The sequence below is a fragment of the Bombus impatiens genome, unplaced genomic scaffold (genome assembly GCF_000188095.3).
Source record: "Bombus impatiens unplaced genomic scaffold, BIMP_2.2 scf_0359, whole genome shotgun sequence".
Lineage (NCBI taxonomy): Eukaryota > Metazoa > Arthropoda > Insecta > Hymenoptera > Apidae > Bombus > Bombus impatiens.
In genome coordinates, this window is record NT_176778.1 from 66,072 (window position 1) to 73,824 (window position 7,753).

General features: G+C 37.9%; 1 protein-coding gene across 7 annotated transcripts in view; it reads left to right on the forward strand.

Moving 5' to 3' along the window:
• LOC100740144 (repressed by EFG1 protein 1) overlaps positions 1-7,753 on the forward strand; it is a 38,391-nt gene that overhangs the window by 9,062 nt on the left and 21,576 nt on the right. The window contains exon 4 of one of the 7 annotated variants that reach the window (XM_033320798.1): positions 973-1,121. The exons of the other annotated variants lie outside the window; for them this stretch is intronic. The gene's annotated coding sequence lies outside the window, so the exon portion shown is untranslated. The remainder of the gene's footprint in view (positions 1-972; positions 1,122-7,753) is intronic. 7 annotated transcript variants of the gene reach the window in all.

Below are 7,753 nucleotides of genomic sequence, written 5' to 3' on the forward strand. Positions count from 1 at the left end.
TTTTCCAAAAAAAAAAAAAAAAAAAAAAAACAAACGATATTTTACAAAAAAAAAGAGATAAATCATTTTTAGATTTTTATATGCAATCTCTGATTTTATATCAGGCAAATAACATAATCTCAAAGAATGTCTTACAACCGTTTCTCAAAGAAGAATTTTATTCTGAATAGAATTTAAAGAGTTGTCCATAGTTCTTTATATTCGTTTCAAGGCACATGAAAAACTAACGCGTTGCGCGTACACCGTTTTACTTCTTGTACAAACTGCCGATAAAACAGGTATGCGAAATTGGATGTAATCGATCGAGCACGTATTTATTTTGTACGGGTGTTATCACGTGCGCGAATACAAGGCCACGAAACTTTTATGTCGTTCGCACGCAATCCAGCCAGGGAAGTTCGATCGGTTCCTAGCTCGTAAATAAACATGATTTCTCGCTTAACTGGGGAAAAAACTTGCTTCATCAATCGTGTAACTTCGATTCGTGGAATTTGTATTTCGAACTTTAATCTTATCTTTTATTCGTGTCGTTACTTCGTAGGTGATTATCTATTTTCACTGAACATCGTTCCAAAGGAAATACGATTCAACCATTTTAGTTGAGTTAATACCTAACCAGCACACTTTCAATCGGTCAACAAAAATTCTCTATACACTTTTATGTGTCCGAATTACGCAGAGAAATTGACAACTATATTTGTCACAGAATCGTGTACATTTAAGCAAGTACGTATCGGTAGAGAAATAGCAAAGACAAGCGCGAAATTCAACACGTAATCGTAAATAATTCAGTATTTTTCTTTCTTTAAAAATTTGCATAGGTCGTGTAGTAGATTTACACAAGTTATTTACAAGTAAACAAAAAACGTATAGACAGTTGCGGCATGGATCAGGAACGAATAGCAATTGATATTACAAAACAACGTTCCTAGAAATATTTGAAATATGTGAATGGAAATCGTTGTTACGCAGGTGAAGAAGTTGCTTCTGCCTTTCGATTCACATTCGTGCTTTGTCGACAAAGACAAAGACGGGTTCCGAAATGTCCGGTTTGTCTTCCGCGTGGCGAATTCACGGAACGTAATCTTCCTCCAACAGCTCGTCTGCATTATCTGACAATGGCGAGTTATGCAATCGACTGACTAATTATCGGTCATTACGCGGTGCCGGTGGCGCGTTCCTGGTTGCGTCAGTAGCCCATTTGCACGGTGGCTCGCGAATAAAGGAGAAATTTCAATGAAGAACCATGGAAAGAAGAGGTTTCGAGGTCACACGGAGAATACACAATTTTATGAACGAAACGGAGGATCTTTGAAGGATTCTCAGTAAATGGTGACATTATAGAAATTTCATAACGTAGAAGCGGTGGTCAGCAATGAAACTTCTCTTGCTTCTGTTAGCAGGAAACTTTTCGTATTACGAAACTTTTCTGCGGACAACCGAGGATATAAATAGAATGTATGGAAGAAATGTTGTTCGATTGGTATTATGCAATAGGTATCAAGGCCAAAGATCAGATGAATGGCATTAACTTTTGTGACCGAATGTAAATTTCAACATTTACATGCATACAAGTACATCGTAATAAAAAATGTTGTTCGAAAAAGTTTTCACACGAGTAACGAGTTTATCGCGTAAAAAACAGAAAGACAAATGTAAAAGAACTGGTGCAGAAGCGGAGCTACGCAAAGTGCACAACCCAGAAAACAGACGTTAACCTAATTAAGAAATGAAGAAGATTCCAATCTACTCGTAATGAAAATTCATAGTTTATCATTTTCCCTTTCTTCGTATTTCGTACGGTGATATTGTACGAAAATATTAATCTACAAGTATAATTTATTTACAGTATTAAATTACCGACATTCTACCAAATTACTTGGCATAATTCAAGATAAACAGAGATAAAAAATAAGAGTTTCATGCACACCGATCAAATTTCTTCGGTTCTTATTTCATACGGAATCGCATAGATCAATCTTCTTCTTAATTTATGTCACCTTAATTACGAACCAAAAGTCGGATAACGTAACGTAGCGAATGGTTACGTAAGAACGTCTGACATTCGCGTGTAACTTGCAATATTTCTTCGATGTTTCGTCGATTTATCTTTTTTTTTTCTTCTTTATTATCGTCAATGATATTCCAGTATGGGTACGACCTCGTGGATCGAATTACAGTACCTATGCACGTAATGATCCGGACACCGGAAGTCAAGCCGGTGATCTTGATAGCATCATTCTCGAGAGACGCGCGTGCAATTCACGCGAACCCATTTCACGATTGTGCCGAGTTGTCACAAATAATTTCATCGAGTTGTATCGAGCGTGGTTTATCTTCATCGTCGAAAAGGCGATTGTTTGCATATTTTGTAATTGGTATGGAAAACAGTAACATCGTTATCCAATATACGTTGTACATATAAATAGAAGAAGAAAATGTTAATGCAAAAGAGAAATTTATAAAAGAAGATACATATATATAAATAAATCTTTTTTTCATATAAAACTTGCTTTTTATCGTGAAATTTGTATTATTCTAAAAATACGTTTTATACAAGAAAATTTTAATATGTTTATCGAGGGACGAATAATCACCATTTTAACAAACGAGGAATATCTTACTTCTTTCAAGATTTTAGAAACCTGACGCTATATGAGGTCACCATCTGCTCGACTGCCGTTTTATTAACATTTCTGCTTAACCACTTGATTACGTCTCGCGATAAAAAAGTAGTGGAAATATTATCTATGTTCCTCTCGGAAATATAGGCCATGACCTAGCAGCAGCAATGGACGTTTTAAATTACTTTCTGTGGCATCATTTTCCTATTTCTTTATAGGTATCCGACATTTACGAAGAAACATAATGCAGACAAAATTGTCAGACGTAAAAAGAATTTGTCAACCGGTTATAAATCCAATTATAAAATCGAGGAAGCTTGGAAGTCATCAGGAAACATAATTCTGTTGTCAAATTATTCTGAATAAGTGAAACGTTTCATAAATAATTAATAGAAATCATTCATAAAATCTAAGAACCAACAAATCATTATAAAGTGTAATTCTATCGCGAAATTATTCTGAAAAAAATTATTTTACTTTCCATGTTTCGGATAGTATACCGTTTCGTGCCAAAATGGTGTTATGCTTTTCTGGGTCGATCGAATTGTACCGGTAAAACACGTGATTTCGTTTTTTTTCTTCGGTACACTGTTTCTTAACTTTTTCACAAAGACAACAGCTGACATGTAAGAGTGGCGACCGGTTATCGTACGTTTTCGTTCGTGCCCTGACCGACAATGAATGACATTGTAATGCAGATTGCACTGCTCTGTCTACAGTGAGCGTACTCGGCCTTGAACGACTAACGTTATTCCGTGTCGCGTTCTCCCGAACGCAGTTATGCAACGTTATCAACCCTCAGCTGTTTCCAGGTCTAATCGTTTAGTCGTCTAATCGTAATCACGCGATTTATCGTGTGAATGAGTATGAAACAATAAGCTCGTGTTGTGTTATCACTGTTATGTTACCGGTGGAAGTACTAATTGCTCCTTATCTAAATCATGTTTCTATGACGTCGTTGTAATTTAAATCAGTCGGATGAAATGGAAATTTGTTTTTAACTGATTGTCATTCACGCCCGACTGCTTGCGAGATATTTTTATTTAATTAGTAGGAAACCATTTAATTTCAGTGTTATTTTTTCCAACCATAATTCTATCTTATATTCCATTGCAGATACGATATTTAATAAAATTATATATATCGTAAAATTTGATAGAACGTCTACTTATACAAAATTCTATATGGTTATTGTCAATTTCTCAGAATTCATTCAATAAATAATTATTTCATATTTGCAGTGAACCTACTCTAATTGGAAATCCAAGTAAGATTTAACGCGAGACGTTAATAGCAATCTCATTTGCAGAAACTTCCAAGTATAAATCCAATCTATGGTATTGGATAAATGACGTCAATTACTTTCCATTTAATATTAATGTACACAGTCGCTGTAGGGTGCAAAAAATATATCCGCTATCATTTCTTCGTCTGTGAATCGTACGTGGCTCCTACTCATTCTCAATTCACGAGCGTCAGTGTCGGATTATCGATCGAGCACGGTGTTGTGGTAGGTCATGACACATATTGCACGCGTGTCGTTCATGCGATGGCGTATAAGCTCTGTAATAAGTATGATATTTTATTTCTACTAGCGACGGTCACGTGCGTCGCTTGCGGTCATGCAAATCTCTCTGAAAACGCACTTCCATGTCCGGTTAGCGTGCAACTGACGCTGGTTTCGCGCTCAGAACGGTTATATACTCTTCGTCTAATTGCAACATTGACGGCTCGCGATCTTATCTTTTACGCGTTGCTTCATTAGCTTCCAAGAACAACGTTGTGCCTTTTCTCATTGCACGGAGACACTCCTTGCAGACTGTTTCTAATTGTTTATAATTTTAGGTTGAAATAAGATGGAGATTCTATTTTGAAGTTTCGAATGCGTACTATTACTGTTAGACTACTGACTGTCCTATGTAAAGCGATGAACGTCTATCTTAGTCTATGTTAGATGATTCAACGGGAGGCATTGATAATGCACGCGACAAGGAATACCGTCGAGATGTAATCGAAGGTTGAAAACGATATTGCAGAAATGAATACGTATAGATCCTGTTAACAAGGCCTCCGACATTCTCAGTCTTTTTTTTGGGATCCGGTGAAACTCGTTGCCGTTCCTGTTGGAGCTCAGCTGGACCTCATTTAGATAAGTTTCATGTTTTCAGACCTTCGCTCGATTGAAATTTTATTCGCCGATCGAATCATTCGGTGTCACATTGTTCTTTAATTATAATATATGTTGTTTGGATTAACCGGTGCTCGGTTTGAATTAATCGTACAATATACATTCAAATCCTAAATATAAACGCAGAAATGTTCCTTCAGCCGAAAAAACATTTCCATACGAACAGCGGGTGAATGCTTACAATATACAAATGGGGAAGGGTGAGTTTATCAGATAGGTGAATCATAACGGAGGAATTATTGACACAAAGTCGATTCAATGGTCTCAGGTAACCACATACAAACCGTAGCCAAAATTTCTTCGCTAGGATGCTTCCTTTCTTCAAGGTACCTCGTAAGGCTTCCATTGTCCTCGTCGTAACAGGCCATTTTGCGTTTCAGCGTTCTTCATGCCGCGCCGCGGAACACCGTTTGTTACGCGATCGTACGCTGTGGTGAATAATGGTCACGTATCGCTAGTAAATTAAATTTGCCGATAAATTATGCAGATAAGGAAAAGTGCGCGTACGGAATGGAAAAACGTTCGTTTGTTCGGAGTTTAGTTTTTGTGTATTTCATAAGCGCTACACTGACACTCTTAATAGCATAATAATGAGTAATCATGGATAAGTGATTTTGCGTGTTCCATTAAAAAAAAAGAGGTTAAGCTTTTCAATTACATTAGTGTCGCGTTATATCGTAAGTAAACTCGTTCTATACAAACAATGACACACACCACGTAATTCCGTAAATTATTTTTCAATTTGAAACGACATTCTAAACAGATAGCCAATATTCACTTACGACCATATTTTACGATACAAAATATACTTAATGCACCCTAATTGCAAACATGAATTACGAATATTCTTATACAGACGTCCATAATGTATAGTAAAATTAAATTATTATCCATTGCCGGTACACGTGATGTGAGAAACACAAATCACAAGAGGGCTATAAAGTATCGAACCGTGAACCATTCTATTCGCGTCGACCTTCGAGTTTACACGGCCCATAAAACCGAAGTTTTATACTTTAAAGCGTTATTCCGGCGACAGAATTCTTGCCGCCTGTTGTTTATCATTGTAACCGTCATGAAACGTGTTTTTGATGGTCGAAGCGTGCGATTAGATTAATTAATGGTGTCTTCGAGGCAAAATCGAACGACGACGATCAATGGTCACTCGAAGGAAAAGCGCTCGGACGTTGGAACAGGTGTTAAGCCAGTTGCACGTGTTCTCCGTGAACACGTTGATGCAGGGGAGACAGAGAAAATGAGCGAAGGAGAGGAATACCGTCGTGCTGTTCCAGAGCAGTGATTCCGGTCAGCCGGAATAGCGGTACTCGCTCGGCCGTACATCTTCGTTCTCCAATTATTACGCTGCTTTCCGCGGCGCGCACCGTACTTACGCCTTGTCGCGAAAGCGGAAGAAACCGCGCGCAGGATGCGTTTCGATAAAATCGTTTCAGTTTTTGTTTCTCTCGGTCGTCTCGGCCGTCTCGATGTCTCTTTCTCTCTTTCTCTCTCTCTCTCTCTCCGTCGTTTTCTCTTTTACTCCTCGACGATGGTTCCCTCCGGTCTGTGTAATTTAGTGGAACTCATTGCCGGGTTTCTTTTCTTGTCGCGACAAGAAGAGAAAGAGGAGATGGAGAAATTGCTAGAGGAGACTCTTTCGCTTTAAGCTCGTACGTTTATTCCTGTACGTGAAATTCGAGATACCGATCGGTCTGGAATTTTCTCGCCTTCCAGAAGAATCTTTACCGTTGCTGGAAGTATAACGGAGAGCAGGAATTCTTTAAACCTGTGTTTCTATAGCGCAGAGTAGGTGCAATTGGAAATTAGAACGAGTGAAAGGAGAATTTGGGAAACAGGACGATGCAAAATGTAACAACGCGTGTTTCGATCGCGCTGCGTTTCAACGGGAGAATCTGCAGCGGCAATTCGTAGTGAGTTTCGTGTATCGTAACGTTTTGTTTTAAGATTTTATCGTGCGATTTTTTTTTTTAATTGGCGAGTAACAATAAATAAATAAATAAATAAATATTAGAATAATTAGGCTAAAATTAGAGATGTTAAGGGCAGGTCGATTATCTGAGTCACGAGTCAGTTTGCTATGTGCAACAATTTTATACAAACTATTATTATTTCAAAACTTCAGAAGTGCTTATTTTGTTCTCGATTCATAACTACGAGAAATTATAACCGTGTCCGGTTTTCTAATCACATGCTTCATTTAACTTACCGTAAAAACGTTTAACGTCTGTTACGTTTTAACCACGAAATATATCTATATCCTTAGGAGAAACAGGATCGTAAAAGTTTCAAATTAAAACATGAAAGATGGTCGAAAGTGTTTTTATAAATTAACGGTATACACGCTATTTTCTCGTGAAAATACCTATTTTGCTCTTTTAGTAATTCGATATAACGAAAGAGACATCACTCGTTTTATAGAGAAGACGTAGTAAAATAATTAATACATATATATAACGTATGGCTCATTGCGAAAACAAAAATTTGCAACAGTTATCAACTATCCCTATTTGTCAAGCAAAGAGCGATACATTTTATCCTCGTATAAGCGAATAACCTCAAACTAATTTAACGAACAATAGCCAAATCACTTTACCACTTCGATCAAATCCATCGAAACATCGCAGCACTTGAAAACTCGCGCATCGCACGAACCACGAAACGAGGTGTATACATATTCGGTCAAATTTAACGCGAATAAAAGAAAAACAAAAACAAATTACAACAAGACGGATTAAAAAAGAAACGCGAATCTTCTGGAAGGCTGCACAACGACGCGCGGAGCGACGCTGCATCGTGCGCGTTTATGAATGCGATTCCCTAGAAGCGTACAGCGGCGCTGCAGCTGCGCCGGGTAGTTGGTTAAGGCATGTGCGCCGAGTAACGGCTAATTGGCCACCTTTCCTCTCCGAGACCGGAGAGGCCC